Below are 22,322 nucleotides of genomic sequence, written 5' to 3' on the forward strand. Positions count from 1 at the left end.
ATGGAAGACCTTGTTTCATTCATGAAACTTAAAGTGGCCTTAGATAGATCAGAGACTATATTTGCTAAGCTAGATGGATTCTGCTCAGAATTCTCTGTCTGTTGCTGAGTGGATGATGGAAAAGGCTTGCTATTGCTAAACCTGTTTCTTCCACCATTATTAAAGCCTTGTTGAGGCTTTTGTTGATCCTTCCATGAGAAATTTGGATGATTTCTCCATGAGGGATTATAGGTGTTTCCATAGGGTTCACCCATGTAATTCACCTCTATAGTACTGTTGGATGATTCATTCAATCCATTTAGATTCTGAGAGATCATATTGACTTGTTGAGTCAATATTTTATTCTGAGCCAATATGGCATTCAGAGTATCAATTTCAAGAACTCCTTCCCTCATAGGCGTCCTATTACTCACAGGATTTCTTTTAGAAGTGTACATGAACTAGTTATTTGCAACCATGTCAATGAGTTCTTGAGCTTCTGCAGGCGTTTTCTTTAGGTGAATGGATCCACCTGCAGAATGGTCCAGTGACATCTTTGATAGCTCAGACAGACCATCATAGAATATATCCAGGATGATCTATTCTGAAAGCATGTCAGAAGGACACTTTTTGGTTAGTTCCTTGTATCTCTCCCAAGCTTCATAGAGGGATTCACCTTCTTTCTATTTGAAGGTTTGAACATCCACTCTAAGCATACTAAGCTTTTGAGGAGGAAAGAACTTGGCTAAGAAAGTCGTGACCAGCTTATCCCAAGAGTTCAAGCTGTCTTTAGGTTGAGAGTCCAACCATATTCTAGCTCTGTCTCTTACAGCAAACGGGAAAAGCATAAGCCTGTAGACCTCGGGATCAACCCCATTGGTCTTAATAGTATCATAGATTTGCAAGAATTCAGTTAAGAACTGAAAAGGATCTTCTGATGAAAGTCTATGAAACTTGCAGTTCTGTTGCATCAGAGAAACTAATTGAGGTTTTAGCTCAAAATTGTTTGCTCCAATGGCAGGGATTGAGATGCTTCTTCCATGTAAATTGGAATTTGGTGCAGTAAAGTCACCAAGCATCTTCCTTGCATTGTTATTTTTTTTGGCCATGTCTCCTTCTTTTTCGAAAATTTCAGTCAGATTTTCTCCAGAGAGTTGTGCTTTAGCTTCCCTTAGCTTCCTCTTCAGAGTCCTTTCAGGTTCAGGATTAGCCTCAACAAGAATGTTCTTATCCTTGTTCCTGCTCATATGAAAAAGAAGAAAATAGAAAAGAAAGTATGGAATCCTCTATGTCACAGTATAGAGATTCCTTTATGTAAGTAGATGAAGAAAAGAATAGAAAAAGAAAAAGATAAGAATCCAAACACAGGGGAAAGTATTGGGTTCGAATTTTTTTGAGTGAAAGAGGGGTGTTAGTAGATAAATAAATAAATAGAAGGGGATGAGGGATGGAATTTTCGAAAATTAAATAAATTAAAATAAAAATTTTTTGTTTTTAATTTAAAAATTAAGGTTAGAATTCAAAAATAAAAAAAAGAAATAAAATTAAAATTAAAATTTAAAATAATTGATTAATTAGAAAGGAATTTTGAAAAAGAGGGAGGTGATTTTCGAAAATTGAAGAGAGGAAATTAGTTAGGTAGTTTTGAAAAATATAAAAATCAAACAAAAAGTTAAGTGGTTAATTGAAAAAGATTTGAAAATCAAATCTTGAAAAGATAGGAAGTTAGAAAAGAAGTTAGAAAAGATTTTGAAATTGATTTTTGAAAAAGATGTGATTAAAATTTATTTTGAAAAAGATTTGAAAAAGAAATTTAAAAAGATTTTATTTTTGAAATCAAAGTTGATTACTTGACTAACAAGAAACTAAAAAGATATGATTCTAGAGTTTAAAGATTGGACCTTTCTTACTAGGCAAGTAACAAACTTAAAAAAAATTTGAATCAATCACATTAATTGTTAGTAAATATTTTGAAATTATGAAACAAAATAAGAAAAAGATTTTTGAAAATCAATTTGAAATTTTTGAAAATTATGAAAGAAAAATAAAAAAAGAGATTTGATTTTTGAAAAAGATTTGAAAAAGATAGAATTTTTAAATTGAAAATTTGACTTGGCTCATAAGAAACAACTAAATTTTAAAAAGTTTTGAAAAAATCAACTCAAATTTTTGAAATTTATGAGTGAAATAAGGGAAAGATATTTTTTTGATTTTTGAATTTTAATAAGGAAAGAGAAAAATATCAAAAAGACTCAAGACATAAAGATTTTGGATCAAAACAAAGAAAACATGCAAGAACACTTTGAATGCAGAGATGAATACCAAGAACACTTTGAAGATCATGATGAACATCAAGTATGTATTTTTGAAAAATTTTCAATAAAAGAAAACATGCAAGATACCAAACTTAGAAATTTTTAATATTTAGACACTAAGAATTCAAGAATGCATATGAAAAACAAAAAAAGACACAAAACAAGAAATTTTAAAGATCAAACAAGAAGACTTATCAAGAACAACTTGAAGATCATGAAGAACATCATGCATGAATTTCTGAAAATTTTTTTAAGGAACAATTAAAAAATATGCAATTGACACCAAACTTAAAATTTGACTCTAGACTCGAACAAGAAACATAAAATATTTTTGGTTTTATTACTTTTTTTTTTTCGAAAATTATTTTGGGAAGGACGAAAAAGAAGAAATTTTTTTTTGTATTTTTCAAAAATAAGAAATAAAAAGCTTAAAATTAAAATAAAATTACCTAATCTGAGCAACAAGATGAACCGTCATTTGTCCAAACTCGAACAATCCCCGGCAACGGCGCCAAAAACTTGGTGCACGAAATTGCGATCAACGGCGCCAAAAAACTTGGTGCTCTCAAATGTGAATCACACTTTGTCACAACTTCGCACAACTAACCAGCAAGTGCACTGGATCGTCCAAGTAATAAACCTTACGTGAGTAAGGGTCGATCCCACGGAGATTGTCGGCTTGAAGCAAGCTATGGTCACCTTGTAAATCTCAATCAGGCAGATTTAAATGGTTATGGTGAATTGACAATAAAAACATAATTAAAATATAAACTAGGATAGAGATACTTATGTAATTCATTGGTGAGAATTTCAGATAAGCGTTGGTGTGCGAAATCGTGATCATTCCTTCCTTGGTAACGGCGCTAAAAATTTAATAAGCACGTTCATGTTCTTAATTCTGTTTCACAACTTCGTACAACTAACCAGCAAGTGCACTGGGTCGTCCAAGTAATAAACCTTACGTGAGTAAGGGTCGATCCCATGGAGATTGTTGGCTTGAAGCAAGCTATGGTCACCTTGTAAATCTCAGTCAGGCAGATTCAAATAGTTTTGTGAATTGATAAGTAAAAGATAAATAAAATATCACTAGGATAGAGATACTTATGTAATTTATTGGTGAGAGTTTCAGATAAGCGTATAGAGATGCTTTCGTTCTTCTGAACCTCTGCTTTCCTGCTGTCTTCATCCAACCATTCCTACTCCGTTCCATGGCAAGATTTATGTAGGGCATCACCGTTGTCAATGGCTACATCCCATCCTCTCTGTGAAAATGGTCCAATGCGCTGTCACTGCATGGCTAATCATCTGGCGGTTCTCGATCATACTGGAATAGGATTTACTATCCTTTTGCGTCTGTTACTACGCCCAGCACTCGCAAGTTTGAAGCTCATCACAGCCATCCCTTCCCAGATCCTACTCGGAATACCACAGACAAGGTTTAGACTTTTCGGATCTCAAGAATGGCCATCCATGGGTTCTAACTTATACCACGAAGATTCTAATATCTCAGACTCGGTCCCCTGTATTAGATATCTAAGAGATACTCATTCTAGCTTGTTTGCATATAGAACGGAAGTGTTTGTCAGGCACGTGTTCATAGGTGATAATGATGATGAGCGTCACATAATCATCATATTCATCATGTTCTTGGGTACGAATGGATATCTTAGAATAGGAATAAGCTTGAATTGAACAGAAAAACAGTAGTACTTTGCATTAATCTTTGAGGAATAGCAGAGCTCCACACCTTAATCTATGGTGTGTAGAAACTCTACCGTTGAAAATACATAAGTGATGAAGGTTCAGGCATGGCCGAATGGCCAGCCCCTATAAAGGTCTAAGATAGCATAAAACTAATCAAAGAGAATTTTTAAATATAATAGTAAAAAGTCCTATTTATACTAAACTAGTTACTAGGGTTTACAGAAATGAGTAAATGATGCAGAAATCCACTTCTGGGGCCCACTTAGTGTGTGCTTGGGCTGAGCATTGAGCTTTACACGTGTAGAGGTCTTTCTTGGAGTTGAATGCCAGTTTGTAACCTGTTTCTGGCGTTTAACTCCACTTTGCAACCTGTTTCTGGCGTTTGACTCCAGAATGCAGCATGGAACTGGCGTTCAATGCCAGTTTACGTCGTCTATCCTTATTCAAAGTATGAACTATTATATATTGCTGGAAAGCCCTGGATGTCTACTTTCCAACGCCAGCTTTTGTGCTAGTTTGGGCGTTTAACTCCAGTTTTTATGCCAGTTCTGACGTTAAACGCCATAATTCTTGAGCTGACTTGGAACGCCTATTTGGGCCATCAAATCCCGGGCAAAGTATGGACTATTATATATTGATGGAAAGCCCAGGATGTCTACTTTTTAACGCAATTAAGAGCGCATCGATTGGGCTTTTGTAGTGCAGGGAGGTTAGAATCCAACAGCATCAGCAGTCATTTTTCAGCCTGAATCAGATTTTTGCTCAAGTCCCTCAATTTCAGCAAGAAATTACCTGAAATCATAGAAAAACACACAAACTCATAGTAAAGTCCAGAAATGTGATTTTTATTTAAAAACTAATAAAAATATACTAAAAACTAACTAAATCATACTAAAAACTATGTAAAAATAATGCCAAAAAGCGTGTAAATTATCCGCTCATCAAGCGTATAGAGATGCTTTTGTTCCTCCTGAACCTCTGCTTTCCTGCTGTCTTCATCCAATCATTCCTACTCCCTTCCATGGCAAGCTGTATGTAGGGCATCACTATTGTCAATGGCTACATCCCATCCTCTCTGTGAAAATGGTCCAATGCGCTGTCATTGCATGGCTAATCATCTGTCGGTTCTCGATCATACTGGAATAGGATTTACTATCCTTTTGCGTCTGTCACTACGCCCAGCACTCGCGAGTTTAAAGCTCGTCACAGCCATCCCTTCTCAGATCCTACTCGGAATGCCACAGACAAGGTTTAGACTTTCCGGATCTCGGGAATGGCCATCCATGGGTTCTAACTTATACCACAAAGACTCTAATATCTCGGACTCAGTCCCCTGTATTAGATATCTAAGAGATACTCATTCTATCTCATCTTCATGTAGAACAGAAGTGGTTGTTAGGCACGCGTTCATAGGTGAGAATGGTGATGAGCATCACATAATCATCACATTCATCATGTTCTTGGGTGCGAATGAATATCTTAGAATAGGAATAAGCTTGAATTGAATAGATAAACAATAGTACTTTGCATTAATTCATGAGGAACAGCAGAGCTCCACACCTTAATCTATGGTGTATAGAAACTCTACCGTTGAAAATACATAAGAGCAAGGTCCAGGCATGGCCGAGAGGCCAGCCCCCATGATCTAAGAACTAAACGTCCCAAGATGTCTAATACAATAGTAAAAAGTCCTATTTATGCTAAACTAGTCACTAGGGTTTACAGAGATAAGTAAATGATGCAGAAATCCACTTCTGGGGCCCACTTGGTGTGTGCTTGGGCTGAGCATTGAAGCTTTCACGTGGAGAGGTCTTTCTTGGAGTTGAACGCCAGTTTATAACCTGTTTTTGGCGTTTAACTCCACTTTGCCACCTGTTTCTGGCGTTTAACTCCAGAATGCAACATGGAACTAGCGTTGAACGCCAGTTTGCATCATCTAAAATCAGACAAAGTATGGACTATTATATATTTCTGGAAAGCCCTGGATGTCTACTTTCCAACGCAATTGATAGCGTGCCATTTGGAGTTCTATAGCTCCAGAAAATCTACTTTGAGTGCAGGGAGGTCAGAATCCAACAACATCTGCAGTCCTTCTTCAACCTCTGAATCTGATTATTGCTCAAGTCCCTCAATTTCAGCCAGAAAATACTTGAAATCACAGAAAAACACACAAACTCATAGTAAAGTCCAGAAATTTGAATTTTATTTAAAAACTAATAAAAATATACTAAGAACTAACTAAATCATATTAAAAAATATGTAAAAATAATGCCAAAAAGCGTATAAATTATCCGCTCATCAACAACCAACAACAAGTGCCTCAGATCACTTATTCTAATTCCTCTCCGAGTGACGAGATGTTTCAATCCATTGCGCAAGGACAAAAGAACATGGAAAGTTCACTTAACGGTCTGACATCCGCTATACAAGCTCTCATCTCTCAGATGGGATTATCCAATACTACAAACACTCAACATGCAAGCTCCAGTGGAATTCCTTCTCAACCCTTACCCAATCCAAAAGGTGGCATCAATGTCATCACCCTAAGGTCCGGAACCACACTGCAAGAGAAGAATCAGGAGGAGCCAAACCCACCTGAACACGCCCCAGCTGAAGAGGTGGTAGATGTAGAAGATGTTGAGGAGGAAGAGGACATACAAGACAGGGTTGAAGAAGAAGAAGAAGCTCAACCACAGAAAGAAGCACCAAAGGATGCAGATGCTACAGAAAATGCCCTCCCTATTCCATTTCCACAAATTGCAAGGAAGCCGAGAAAGCAAATGGAACTTGATCCCAAAATGGTAGAAATATTCAAAAAGTTTGAGGTAACTGTTCCCTTTTCTGATGTTATTCAGCAAGTACCTAAATACACAAAGTTTCTGAAAGATTTATGTACACATAAAGACAAAATTAATGAATTAGAACCTATTCCTTTAGGTAGTTCGATATCTGCTTTAATGGGAGGTATACCTGAAAAGTGTAGTGATCCAGATCCATGTATGGTTAACTGTACTATTGGAGGTGTGATATTTTTTGACTGCATATGTGATTTAGGAGCGTGTGTTAGTATAATGCCTTTGTCTATATATGATAATTTGAGGCTCCCTCCCTTATAAAGGTCGGCAACTCATTTTTTGTTAGCAGATAAAAGCATTATTGCAGTGGTTGGAATTGTTGAAGATGTATTAGTGAGCATTAAGGGGCTCACATTTCCTATTGATTTCTATATCCTGGAAATGCCCCCTAATGACTCAGGAAGGCCATCATCAATCCTGCTTGGAAGACCATTCCTGAAGACTTAAAAGTTCAAGCTTGACGCATTTTCAGGAACTTATTCTTTTGAAATAGATGGCAGAATAGTGGAATTCAGTTTAAATGAAGCTATGAAGCACCCTCCGGATGATCATTCTATCTCCCAGTGCGACATCATAGATGAAAGCGTGGCTGAAGTTCACCAGCAGGAATTAGAAGAGAAGTACACAGGACAAGGTCCAAGTGTGGGGACATTTTCAGAGGACAATAAGGGCACTTCACCATTATCACCAGCTCCTGATAATCCAGAGCCTGGCCATGAGCAGAAATTAGAATTGAAACCCCTCCCTCTACACCTCAAGTATGCTTACCTTGAGGACGAGCAGAAGTTTCCAGTTATCATTGCAAGGGAACTCACTTCCCAACAAGAAGAACAGCAACTCAGTGTGCTGAGAAAACACAAGCAAGCAATTGGATGGAGCCTAGCAGATATAGTAGGCATCAACCCTCGAGTTTGTGAGCACAGAATATTCCTAGAAGAGGGAGAAAAGTCTTTTTGTCAACCTCAAAGAAGATTGAATCCCACCATCTTAGAAGTTGTCAAGAAAGAAGTGACCAGGCTACTTGAAGCACATATCATTTACCCCATCTCAGATAGCGAATGGGTTAGTCCAGTACAAGTGGTGCCCAAGAAGTCTGGAATCACAACAGTAAGAAATGAGCATGGAGAGCTTCTGATAACTAGAGTGCAGAATTCATGGAGAGTTTGCATTGACTATAGGCGTCTCAACCAAGCCACTCGCAAGGATCATTATCCCTTGCCATTCATTGATCAGATGCTTGATCGCCTGTCAGGTAAATCCCATTATTGCTTTTTCGATGGTTATATAGGCTATTTTCAAATTCATATAGCTCCTGAAGATCAGGAAAAGACTACTTTTATATGTCCTTTTGGAACCTATGCTTATGAGAGAATGCCCTTTGGCTTATGCAATGCACCAGCTACTTTCCAAAGGTGCATGATGAGTCTTTTCTCTGACCTTATTGAGAATTGTATCGAGGTTTTTATTGATGATTTTAGCGTTTATGGTGATTCATTTAGCTTTTGCTTAGATAGTTTATCTAGAGTGTTGGATAGATGTGTTAGTACGAACCTTGTATTGAATTTTGAAAAATGTCACTTTATGGTAAAACAAGGGATTCTACTAGGACATGTTGTGTCTAATACTAGCATTTCTATAGACCCAGCAAAGGTGGATGTTATTTCTAGTTTACCTTATCCCTCCTCTATGAGGGAAGTCCATTCGTTCCTTGGCCATGCAGGTTTCTACCAGAGATTCATTAAGGACTTCAGTAAGGTAGCACTACCCTTATCCAGACTACTGCAGAAAGATATTGAGTTCCAGTTCAGTGAGGATTGCAAACAAGCGTTTGATAAGCTGAAGACCGCCTTGACTCAAGCTCCAATTGTGAGAGGACCAGACTGGAGCTAGCCATTTGAAATCATGTGCGACGCCTCCAATCATGCAGTAGGAGTGGCGCTGGCTCAGCGTGAAGGTAAGGATCCTTTTGTAATTGCTTATGCGTCTAAGACTTTAGACGCCGCTCAGTCTAATTACACTAATACTGAGAAAGAGCTTCTTGCTATTGTTTTTTCTCTGGATAAATTCCGAGCCTATTTACTTGCTACTAAAGTAGTAGTGTACTCAGACCACACATCTCTAAAGTATTTATTAGCTAAAAATGTATCCAAACCAAGGCTTATACGTTGGATACTGCTACTACAAGAATTTGATTTAGAAATTAAGGATAAGAGTGGTAACCAAAATCTAGTGGCAGACCACTTGAGTCGCCTTGAGCACATTAAGTATACCTCCACTCCTATAAATGATAATTTTCCATTTGATAACCTACAAGCAGTATCTGAAGTAGTCCCTTGGTATGCACCTGTAGCTAATTAGTTAGTCGCACTTTTCCTCCAGACTTTACTAAGCATCAAAGAGACAAGCTGAAAAGCGAGTCCAAATATTATATATGGGATGACCCATATTTATGGAGATATGGCGCTGACTAGGTAATTAGACGGTGTGTGCCTCAATCAGAATTCCAGCCCATTTTAGAGGCCTGCCACTCATATGAGAGTGGAGGACATTTTGGCTCTCAAAGAACAGCTAGAAAAATTTTAGACTGTGGATTCTGGTGGCCTACTCTTTTTAAAGACGCTGCTGAATTTTGTAAATCTTATTCCCCATGCCAAAGGTTTGGTAATATATCCAAGAGGGATGAGATGCCTCAACAGATTATGCTTTTCTGTGAAATTTTGTATGTTTGGGGAATTGACCTCATAGGCCCATTTCCAAACTCTAATGGTTATTTTTATATATTGTTAGCTGTAGATTACGTTTCTAAATGGGTGGGAGCAATTCCTACCCGCACTGATGATGCTAACACTGTTGTTTCCTTTGTTAGAAACCATATCATCTGTCGCTTTGGATCAGGAGACTTAAAGGATTACTAAAGAAGCATGGGATAATTCATAAAGTAGCAACAGCCTACCATCCTCAGACTAATGGGCAAGCCGAGGTGTCAAACAGAGAAATAAAGCGTATATTGCAGAAGATAGTCAAACCTCATAGAAGAGACTGGAGTGCCAGGCTACAAGATGCACTCTGGGCATACAGAATGGCTTACAAGACACCTGTTGGGATGAGTCCCTTCCGCTTAGTTTATGGAAAAGCCTGTCACCTCCCAGTTGAGGTAGAGCACAAAGTCTTTTGGGCAGTAAAGGAGTGCAACATGGGATTTGAGAAAGCCGGAGCTGAAAGGAAGTTGCAACTGCAAGAATTAGAAAGCCTTCGCCTAGAAGCTTATGAGAACTCAAGACTGTACAAGGAAAAGATGAAGGCTGTACATGATAAGCACATCAAGAGGAGAGAGTTCCAACCTGGGGATTTAGTCCTCCTTTATAACTCTAGACTGAGGCTCACGCTAGGCAAGTTGAGATCAAGATGGGAAGGTCCATATAGAGTAGAGAAGGCCGAGCCATACAGAGTTTTCCACCAGAGTCATCCTTCAAGATCTGAATTCATCAAAGTTAATGGACATCGCTTAAAGCTATATCATGGTGAGAAGGCGACGAAAAACAAGGAGTTATAAATCTTCCTCTTGGAGGATCCACCAACAGCAGAAGACTGAGCTAGTGGAGCGTCCAACTTAAGGACGTTAAAGGAAAGTGCTAGGTGGGAGACAACCCACCATGGTATGATCGTTCCTTTTTTTTCTTCTTAGTTTTCTCTTTCAATAACTCTTCTCATTATTAGCACATATAGTTTGCATCTTCATTTGCATAATTGCATAAAAAAAATGCACGCGACGCGTAAGTGTCGCTGACGCGTCCGCGTCACAAGTGCATTAGGAAGAAAAGAAAAGTGAACAGAGAGTCACGCGAGAGCGTGGCTGGAGGCATGCCTGTGGCACAAATTGACCCACGCGACCGCGTCATGTGGGAAAACTGCCTCCCACGCGTCCGCGTCAAGCACACGAACTCATGCCCTGAAAATCGACGTAAGAAAGGATGCATGACAGCAAGTTGTGATGGAGTGGGGCTGGAATGGCGCTAGACACACAGGCCCTACCACGCGAACGCATGCCCCACGCGTCTGCGTCGTCTTCCAATCTTGGCCATTCACGTGATCGTGTCCACCACGCGAACGCGTCACCTTAGAATTTGGCAACTATCAATTTCAAACAGAGAATTATGCGAGCGCGAGGCTGCCCTCGCGCCAGTAGCACAGATCATGTCACGCGTCCGCGTGACCGACGCGTTCGCGTCGTTTCATCTAAAGCGCCATTCGCGTGAACGCGTACCCCATGCGTCTGCGTCGCCTGCGCCGCACAGCTTATCCAAATCTGCCAAAATATCTTATCTTTTTCCCCCCCAAATCCTACTTTTTCTTATCCCTTCCTCTTTCCACTTTCTTCTTCCTTCTTCCTTATTTCTCATTTTCTACTTTCTCTCTCTCACCACCATTATCAAGATTTTTCTTTTCTTCTTCCCTCTTTACTTTTCTATTCTTCTTCTTGTTTTTATGTTTTCTTTTTCTTTTCTTCTCTTTCTTTTTACTTTCATTATCCATGTTTTCTTTTTCTTTCTTTTTCTTTTAATTGGTGTTGGAAATTTATTTGGGTCATTATTATTTCTTATGATTTGCTTGTGGATTGTTACGGATCCTGTTTGACAATTATATATTAATTTTTAATGGTTGCTTGCATGTTCAATCTAATACTTTCAATAGCTTATTTACCATGCATGCTATATGTTTGTGAAAACGCCCATATGGCATTGTGCACTATTTTTATGATTTCTTTTAATGTACTACTCTAATTGCTTGCTTTTCACAAAACCCTTTTTATATTATATTATTTAAATATAATTGTTAATTACAAACAGGTTATTATTTTTAAAGGCTTAGTAATCTAACTTGGACATTGAATGCTTGATCTATGCTACTCATGCCTTTGCCGGTATGCCAATAAACACCTTGCATTTAATTGTCATCATATGCACTTGCTATATTTCCATTGATGATTTTTCACATGTAGTCATGACCATGTGTTAACATCATTCACCTTTCATGTGCATTGATTACCACCTTTCCCATTCTCCTCCTTGTACTATCCCTTGCAGTTTTAACATCCTTACTCTTCCCCTTTTAGGATGACCACCAAGAAAGGCAAAGAGAAAGCTACTCCCAAATCAACGGCAAGAAGATGAACAAAAAAAGCATTAGTGGCAGAGCTATCTTCAACTGCTGTTAAGCCCTCAACAAAAAGAATTAAGAGGATTATAAAGGTTGATGAAAAAGAGAAAGCCTTCTCAGCAAAGGACACTGCGCGATTTACCAACTGCTACTGTGAGTAGATGTTCCCCATACTGGCAGAAAGGAGTTACAACAACGAATACCTTCTTATCCTCCCGACCCGTATTGCTGAATTTGTTGAGCCGCGAATTGAGCGACGACAATGGGATTCCTACAAAGACAGCCACGTCAGGTTAATCTTTCCTAGGTAGTCGAGTTCTACTCTAATTTCCACCTACCAACCCTGCAGTCTATCTATGTCCGTCAGAAGTAAGTCCCCGTTACAGAAGAGGCCATTCAACGAGCTCTAAATCTCCCCCCTACTCTAGAAGACCTGGACACATTTTAAGAAGCCTCACTCAAGCGCCAGACATACCAATTTGACTGGGACACCGTTCTCAGAGTTATCGCACAACCTGGCAGCAGATGGATTTATGGATTCCATCGTTCCCGACCTAAGGGAATATCGGCTTCTGCACTTACCTTGGAGGCTCGCGTATAGGCACAAATCATGTCCCATTATGTCTTTCCGAGCACTCATGAGTCCTCCTTCACTGCAAACATGGCTGTTTTACTATGGTGAATCCTTACGGACCAGCCTCTAAACCTACCAAGACACATCCGGAATGCCATGGGACACATACAAATTATGGGCAATTTACTTTTTTCCGCCTTGGTTTCCGATCTCGTCTCAACAGCCGGAGTCTCCTACAGAGCTGGGGACACCAAAGCCATGCTTCCACGGGATGACCAATACGTCCCTAATGGGAAATATATTAGACCTCCAGCAGCCAATACAAGCCAACCTACTGAACCGGCTGAAGACATTCTTCCTTCAACACCACAAGCACCTACAACAAATCAACTGCTCCATCAGATACTTGAAAGGTTGGATCGGCAGGAACACAAAGCAAAGCTAAGAGAACGCCGTAACAAGTACCGATTCACATACCTCAAGGAGCTACTTATTGGAAAATACAAAGATCCAGACACCCCGGACTCCACTTCATTTACCAGCACAGGGAGCCATGACGGTCCCAACTGTGGAGATACTGCTACCAGCCCACCTTTATTCTTGACAGATGGCACCGAGGACGGTGCAAAACCTTAAGTGTGGGGAGGTCGGTCAGTACCTGACTTCCGGACGTAATTTCTTTTCCTTAACACCAATAAAATAGGATATTTAGTTAGTTTTCTTTTGTAGAATAGGATAAATTGCATAGTAATAGGTTAGTTGCATGCACGTTCTACTTGATTGAAAAGATAATAAGTTTCTTCTAAGATCCTATTTTTTGAAAAATTTCACTAATTTTAATCAAAACTTTTATGTTAAAATTTGCTTGGAGTCGTATTTGGAACATAGTTTAAAAAGCTAAGAACACACAACCCGTAAGATTTGAGCTTAGTTACATGATTACATTGTTTAACCATAATTATTTTATTCTTGTGTATTTACTTCTCTATGATTGTAATCTATATTTTGTTCCATCCTATATGTCCAATGTTTAATATATTTATATGCTTGCATATGATTGAGGCCATTATTTGTTTAGCTCACTTATCCCAATTAAGCCTACCCCTTAAGTTACCTTTATTAGCCACTTTGAGCCTTTAAATCCCATTTGTTCTGTATTTTACCACATCACTAGCCTTAAGCGGAAAAATAATTATATATCCCAATTGAATCTTTGGTTAGCTTAAGATAGAATTGTGTTAATTGAGTATGGAAAGATTGTGGGAACAAAAGATAATAAGGGAATGTGTCATGATAATATAATGGGAATTTGGGTACCTACTCATGTGAAACTATGAAAATTAAAAATCCATGTGCATTGATAAGCTATGTTTATTTTCACGTATTAAAAAAAATCCAAAAATATTCAATAAATAAATAAGGGGACAAAATTATCCCAATGCTAAGTTAAAATTCAAAGATCAATGCATATATGATAAAATTAAAATAAAGGGTGATACATGGGTATGGAATGTGAAAAGGAAATTTTGGGTAGCTAGGTATGAAATTTAAATTATATAGAATATATATGTGTTAGGTGAAAGCTTAGGTTAATTAAAGATTCAATTTATAAGCTTACTTAGCCATATATGTGCCATTACCCTTACCTTGGCCCCATTACAACCTTGAAAAGACCTCATGATGTTTGCATTGGTACATTAAATGTTATTGATTGGTTAGGTGTAGAACAAATTTTAGAAAGCATGATTAGAGAGGAGTAGAGTGATCACCCTATACACTTGAGAGATTAGAGCGTACATACATCATCAGTGAGGGTTCAATGCTTAAATTCTATGTTCCCTGCTTTCATGAGCTACCTTCTTGCATTTTTATCTGTTCCTACTGTATAAGAATTGAATTAGTAGAATTTGATTTGTGATTGTCTTGAAGAGCTTATTTACTTTTAATCAAGTGGACAAGAATCATATAGTTGCATTGATATGTATAGGTTGCATTGCATTGCATGAGTTTTACATGTTCCTACTCATTTATTTTATCTCCTTCAACTAAGCATGAGGACATGCTAATGTTTAATTGTGAGGAGGTTGATAAACTATTATTTTATGGTTTATATTGTGTTTAATAGTGTGGTTTTATCAAATCTCTACCCACTTATTCATATGATTAGCATGTATTTACAGTTCCTTCCCAAAATTACTCCATGATTGAAAACTTGCTTCCTAGAGACTTTTAATTATGTATTTTAATTCTCCTTTATTCCATTCGATGCTGTGATCCCTGTGTTAAGTATTTCAGGCTTTATAGGGCGTGAATGACTTGGAAATTGGAGAGGAGGCTTGCAAAAATGGAAGGAACACAAGAAATTAAGGGGATGATCAGCGAGAAGCGACACGGACGCATGGCTCACGCGACCGCGTGAAATGGAGAAATTGCAGTGACGCGCTCGCGTGCCTGACACGAACGCATGGATTGGAAACTGCACGAGTGACGCGAATGCATGGACGACGAGCACGCGTGGCAATGCGAAATGCTGGATGACTTGAACGCGTGGATGACGTGATCGCATAACGTGCACGATCTGCAGAATTTGCAGAATTCGCTGGGGGCGATTTTGGGCCATGTTTGGACCCAGTTTTTGGCCCAGAGAAGCGAATTAGAGCCAGGGAACATGCAGAGACCAAGAGAGACATTCATTCTGCATAATTTCAGTTTTTAGATCTGACTTTATTCCTCCTCTAGGTTTTCTCTCTACACATTCATAGTTTTTAGGATTTTGTTTTTATTGCTTTTTGGATTGGGATATCGAGAAGAGTTATTACCTCCGCCAAGACTTCATCATTCTAGTTTGTTTTCCTTACTTGTCACTTCTCTTTCATATCCTTGATTTGTTCAGAATTACTATTGGATTATTTTTAGAATTTATTAATACAGAAACTATTTTTATTTTTAATTTGTCTTTTGGATTATTATTTATCATGTCTTCCTTTATTTTCCTTTCTTATTTTGTGAAGTTTACATTCATAATGAGCGAGTAGTTCCATAACTTGATTGGGGGTTGATTGAAAGGAGAACCTTGAGTTGGAATGCTCAAGAGTAAAATTGTAATTGGGTTTATTGTTGGATCGCCCTCTAGTCACTGACACTAATCCTTCCCAAGGGAGAGGATTAGAACTTGTGAATAGAAATAGACTTCTAACTTGCTTGGCTTTCCTCAATCTGGTAAAGGATAACTGAGCAGAACAACCTTCAATTATCAATTAATCTTGGGAGAACTCCGACAAGGATAGACTTTCCGACTAATCTACTCCTGGTCAAGATTTTTATTTAAATTACATAAATTCTCTAATTTAATTTTCTGTTTATCAACTCGAAACCATTTTTGAAAACATCTGATTAATAAAATAGCACATCTTTCTACAACTCGTTGGGAGACGACCTGGGATTCATACTCCCAGTATTTTAATTCTAATTTTGTGACAACCCTTCTAAATTGATAAGCGGATTTTTGTTGGTTAAGAAATGTACTTGCAACGTATCTCTTATAACAATTTTTTAATCCGCCAATTTTCGCCATGTCAAGCTTCAACCTCTTTCGATAGTGAACCTGAGAGGACCTTCCTTAGACTAAAGAGGGAAGCAAGAGTTAAAGAAATAGTTGGAGAGGAAGCTTTGGAATAAGATCTAGACGTTACTATGGAAGAAGAACTTCATAACCATGTTGGAGAAGGTGCTAGTAACCATGTTGGGCAAGAAAGAAGAGTTTTAGGCTCTTTCATCAATCCAAACCCAGGAAACTATGGAAGTAGCATCCTAAAACCAACCATTCATGCTAACAACTTTGAGCTAAAACCACAACTCATCACCCTTGTTCAAAATAATTGCTCATTTAGAGGAAGTGCCCAGGAATACCCCAACCAATATCTAACCACATTCTTGAGAATATGTGATACTGTGAAGGCCAATGGTGTTCATCCTGACACCTATAGATTGGTTTTGTTCCCCTTCTCTCTTAGGGACAAAGCATCTAAGTGGCTTGAGTCCTTTCCTAAGGAGAGCCTTACCACATGGGAAGATATTGTCAATAAGTTCCTAACAAAGTTTTACCACCACAGAGGATAATCAAGTTGAGAATAGAGGTGCAAACCTTCAGGCAGCTGAGGATAGAAATTAAAACTCCAACCATAATAGCAATTCCACTTACCAACACTCCAATCAGAGACCATATCGACCCCCATACAACACCTCTTTCCATCCTCCATATCAAGCACAAAATAGCCGTTCTCAACCTCCAAATACCAACCTACCATAACCATCTGAGGATAGAATCTCCTGGATTGAAGCCTTGCTTAAAAATCTTTGCAAGGAGTTTCAAGACAACAAAGCATTCAAGGATGAAGTAAGGTCTAATATGAAAAACCAGGGAGATGCCATCAAGAAGCTTGAATCCCAAGTAGGACATTGATGAGCGGATATTTTATATGCTTTTTGGGTTAATTTCATATAGTTTTTAGTATGTTTTAGTTAGTTTTTAGTTTATTCTCATTAGTTTCTAGGAAAAATTCATATTTCAAGACTTTACTATGAGTTTTATGTGTTTTTCTGTAATTTCAGGTATTTTCTGGCTGAAATTGAGGGAGTTGAGCAAAAATCTGATTCAGGCTGAAAAAGGACTGCTGATGCTGTTGGATCCTGACCTCTCTGCACTCGGAATTGAATTTCTGGAGCTTACAGAAGTGCAATTGATACGCTTCCAATTGCGTTGGAAAGTAGACATCCAGGGCTTTCCAGTAATATATAATAGTCCATACTTTGCTCAAGGATAGATGACGTAAACTGGCGTTCAACACCAGTTCCATGTTGCAGTCTGGCGTCCAGCGCCAGAAACACGTTACAAGTTGGAGTTCAACGCCAGAAACAGGTTACAGCCTGGCGTTGAACGCCCAAAACAGCCCATGCACGTGAGAAGCTTTAGTCTAAGCCCCAGCACACACCAAGTGGGCCCCAGAAGTAGATTTCTGCACTATCTATCATAGTTTACTCATTTTCTGTAAACCTATATTACTAGTTGAGTATTTAAACAACTTTTAGAGATTGAATTTTTATCTCATGACATTTTTAGATCTGAACTTTGTACTCTTTGATGGCATGAGTCTCTAAACTCCATTGTTGGGGGTGAGGAGCTCTGCAGCGTCTCAATGAATTAATGCAAGTACTTATATTTTCCATTCAAACATGCGTGTTCCTCTCTAAGATACTCATTCGCGCTTAACTATGGAGAGGGTGATGATCCATGACACTCATCACCTTCCTCAATCCATGAACATGTGTCTGACAACCACCTCCGTTCTATATTAGAATGAATGATTATCTCTTAGATTTCTTAATCAGAATCTTCGTGGTATAAGCTAGATCGATGGCGGCATTCATGAGAATCCGAAAAGTCTAAACCTTGTCTGTGGTATTCCGAGTAGGATTCTGGGATTGGATGACAGTGACGGGCTTCAAACTCGCGAGTGCTGGGCGTAGTGACAGACGCAAAAGGATAGTTAATCTTATTCCAACATGATCGAGAACTTCCAGATGATTAGCCGTGCTGTGACAGAGCATTTGGACCATTTTCACTGAGAAGATGGGAAGTAGCCATTGATAACGGTGACACCTTACATAGAGCTTGCCATGGAAGGAACTTTGCACTTTTTCATGCATGAGGGAAGAGGAATACAAGAGAAAAGCTGAAATTCAGAAGACAAAGCATCTCCAAAACTCCAACATATTCTCCATTACTGCATAATAAGTATTTATTTCATGCTCTTTTATTCCTTGCAAGCAAATTTGATAAGTGAATTATTTTATTGTTTTCCTGACTAAGAGTTACAAGGTAACCATAGATTGCTTCAGGCCAACAATATCCGTGGGATCGACCCTTACTCACGTAAGGTATTACTTGGACGACCCAGGGCACTTGCTGGTTAGTTGTGCGAATTTGTGAAGAATTGTGATTTTTAATTTCGTGCACCAAGTTTTTGGCGCCGTTGCCGGGGATTGTTCGAGTTTGGACAACTGACGGTTTATTTTGTTGCTTAGATTAGTAAAAATTTTTCTTTTTGGTTTAGAGTCTTCTAATATTGTTTTTGGTTAAAATTTTCTTTTTAAAATCCTTTCTTTTAATTTTTCAAAAATTTTATTCTTAGTTATTAAAAATACTTTTTCAAAACAAGTGTTACATTTACTGCCCAATTGGCTAGAGCATTGGTCTGTGTTCTTTGTAATTGGGTACCTTCTTTTTAAAATTCTTTTTCAAAAATAATTTTTACATTAAATCTTGTGCCAAACATTACGTTTGGTGTTTTCTTGTTGATTTTTCTTTGGTTTTCGAAAATCTTATTTTGGTTTTCTAAAAATTTTAAGTTTGGTGTTCTTTCTTCATGTTCTTGTGTTCTTTTGAGTCTTCAAAGTGTTCTTGAGTTTTCCTTGTGTCTTGATCTTAAAATTTTTAAGTTTGGTGTTCCTTTGTGTTCTCCCTCCAAAATTTTCGAAAACAAGGAGCATTAGATCTAAAAATTTTAAATCTTGTGCTATCTTATTGTTTTTCTCTCTCCTCTTTAAATTCAAAAATATCTTTTCTCTCTATTTTAAAGCAAATTTTTGAAATTTACCTTTAAAATTCAGATTTTTATTTCAAAATTTAAAACCTTTTTCAAAAATCATCATACCCTTTTCAAAATTTCTTAACCACTTTCCCTCTCCTCATTTTTTCGAAAATCTTCACCCATTTTTATTTACTTTATTTTAATTTATTTTATTTTCGAAATAAATAAATAAATAAATAAAAATAATTTTTTTTTACATCATCTCCCTTTCTCCATCATGGATCTAAGTGGAAATGAACAGTCCAGAAGGACTCTGGGGTCATATGCTAACCCCTCTACTGCTTCTTATGGGAGTAGTATCTGCATACCCTCCATTGGAGTCAGTAGCTTTGAGTTGAATCCTCAGCTCATTATCATGGTGCAGCAAAGCTGCCAGTATTTCGGTCTTCCACAGGAAGAACCTACAGAGCTTTTGGCATAGTTTTTATAAATTGCTGACACAGTACATGATAAGGAAGTAGATCAGGATGTCTACAGATTATTACTGTTTCCATTTGCTGTAAAAGACCAAGCCAAGAGGTGGTTAAATAACCAACCTAAGGCTAGCATAAAGACATGGAAACAGCTGACAGAGAAATTCCTGAATCAATACTTTCCTCTAAAACGGATGACACAGCTAAGGCTGGACATCCAAGGCTTTAAACAAGGAGATAATGAATCTCTTTATGATGCCTGGGAGAGATACAGAGAGATGCTAAGAAAATGTCCCTCTGAAATGTTTTCAGAGTGGGTTCAGTTAGACATCTTCTATTATGGGCTTGCAGAAAGAGCTCAGATGTCTCTAGATTACTCAGCTGGTGGATCTATCCACATGAGAAAGACAATTGAAGAAGCTAAAGAGATCATTGATACAGTTGCCAGAAATCAGCATCTGTACCTAAGCAGCGAATCTTCCATGAAAGAAGAGGCTAAAACAGTGACTACTGAACCCAGTCCTGCTGAACAAGCTACTGAATTCAATCAACAATTGGACTTTCTAACACAGCAGTTAGCCGAATTCAAAAATAGACTACAAGAGACAAGGATGGCTAATATAAATATGGAAGAACAATTGAAGCAAACAAAGCAGCAGCTGTCAAAACAAATAACAGAAGAATGCCAAGCAGTTCAATTAAGAAGTGGGAAAACACTAAATACCCCACCTCAAGGCAGCAGGAAGCCAAGAAATGAGCAAACTACCTAAATTCCATCTGAGGACAGTAAGAGCCCAAGGAAAAATAATTCTAGCACTAAAACGCCAGAAATTGGGTGGAAGGCTAGCGCTAAACGGCCAAACCATGCTCAGAACTGGCGTTCAACGCCAGAAACAAGCAAGGAACTGGCGTTGAACGCCCAAAAGAAGCACAGTTCTGGCGTTCAGACGCCAAGAACAGATGAGGAGTTGGCGTCTAACGTCACTCCAGCTTCTAACTCTGGTACTCAAATGCCAGTGAGGGATCAGACACACACAAGTGCTGATGACAACCCCTATAAAAAGGCTTCTTCAACCATTTCTATAGGAAATAAACCTGCAGCAACCAAGGTTGAGGAATATAAAACCAAGATACCTTATCCTCAAAAACTCCGCCAAGAGGAGCAGGATAAGCAATTTGCTCGCTTTGCAGCTTATCTCAGGACTCTTGAAATTAAGATTCTGTTTGCAGAGGCACTTGAGTAAATACCTTCTTATGCCAAGTTCATGAAAGAGATCTTAAGTCATAAGAAGGATTGGAGAGAAACTGAAAGAGTTCTCCTCATTGAAGAATGCAGTGCAGTCATTCTGAAAAGCTTTCCTGAAAAGCTTAAAGATCCCGAAAGCTTTCTGATACCATGCATATTAGAGGGTAATTGCACCAAGACAGCCCTATGTGATCTTGGGGCAAGCATCAACCTAATACCTGCATCCATCATCAGAAAGCTTGGTTTAACTGAAGAAGTTAAACCAACCCGGATATGTCTCCAACTTGCTGATGGCTCCATTAAATACATATCAAGTGTGATTGAGGACATGATTGTCAGGGTTGGGCCATTCGCCTTTCCCACTGACTTTGTTGTGCTGGAAATGGAGGAGCAGAAGAGTGCTACTCTTATTCTAGGAAGACCTTTCCTAGCAACTGGATGAACTCTCATTGACGTCCAACAGGGAGAAATAACCCTGAGAGTCAATGAGGATGAGTTTAAGTTGAATGCTGTCAATGCCATGCAGCATCCAGACACACCAAAAGACTGCATGAAAGTTGATCTCATTGACTCTCTGGTGGAGGAGATCAACATGGCTGAGAGTCTCGAATCAGAGCTGGAAAACATTTTTAAAGATGTTCCGCCTGACCTAGAGGATTCAGAGGAATTGAAAGAGCCTCTGAAATTTCCTCAGGGAGAGGAAAAACCTCCTAAACCCGAGCTCAAACCATTACCACCCTCCCTGAAATATGCATTTCTGGGAGAAGGTGATACTTTTCCAGTGATCATAAGCTCTGCCTTAAATCCACAGGAAGAGGAAGCACTAATTCAAGTGCTAAGGACACACAAGACAGCTCTTGGGTGGTCCATAAGTGACCTTAAGGGCATAAGCCCAGCGAGGTGTATGCACAAAATCTTATTGGAGGATGATGCTAAGCCAGTGGTTCAACCACAGAGGCGGCTAAATCCAGCTATGAAGGAAGTGGTGCAGAAAGAGGTCACTAAATTACTGGAGGCTGGGATTATTTATCCTATTTCTGATAGCCCTTGGGTGAGTCCTGTTCAAGTTGTCCCTAAAAAGGGAGGTATGACAGTGGTTCATAATGAAAAAAATGAACTGGTTCACAGTTACATGTGGCGCATGTGTATTGATTACAGAAGGCTCAATACAGCCCCCAGAAAGGATCATTTTCCTTTACCATTCATAGACCAGATGCTAGAAAGACTAGCAGGTCATAATTATTACTGCTTTTTGGATGCCTATTCAGGCTACAACCAAATTGCAGTAGATCCCCAGGATCAAGAGAAAACAGCATTCACATGTCCATCAGGAGTATTTGCTTACAGAAGGATGCCTTTTGGGCTGTGTAATGCGCCTGCAACCTTTCAGAGATGCATGCTCTCTATTTTCTCTGATATGGTGGAAAAA

The 22,322-nt window shown here is 38.5% G+C and overlaps 1 non-coding gene across 1 annotated transcript; it reads left to right on the plus strand.

Annotated features, from left to right (window-relative positions):
• The first annotated feature begins 587 nt into the window (after window positions 1–587).
• Window positions 588–695, plus strand: LOC148561818 (small nucleolar RNA R71). The gene has a single exon (XR_015886814.1). It is a non-coding gene; the product is annotated as a small nucleolar RNA R71 (small nucleolar RNA).
• The last annotated feature ends 21,627 nt before the right edge of the window (window positions 696–22,322 follow it).

The sequence above is a fragment of the Arachis ipaensis genome, chromosome B6, assembly GCF_059453495.1.
Source record: "Arachis ipaensis isolate K30076 ecotype BB chromosome B6, ASM5945349v1, whole genome shotgun sequence".
Taxonomy (NCBI): Eukaryota; Viridiplantae; Streptophyta; class Magnoliopsida; order Fabales; family Fabaceae; genus Arachis; species Arachis ipaensis.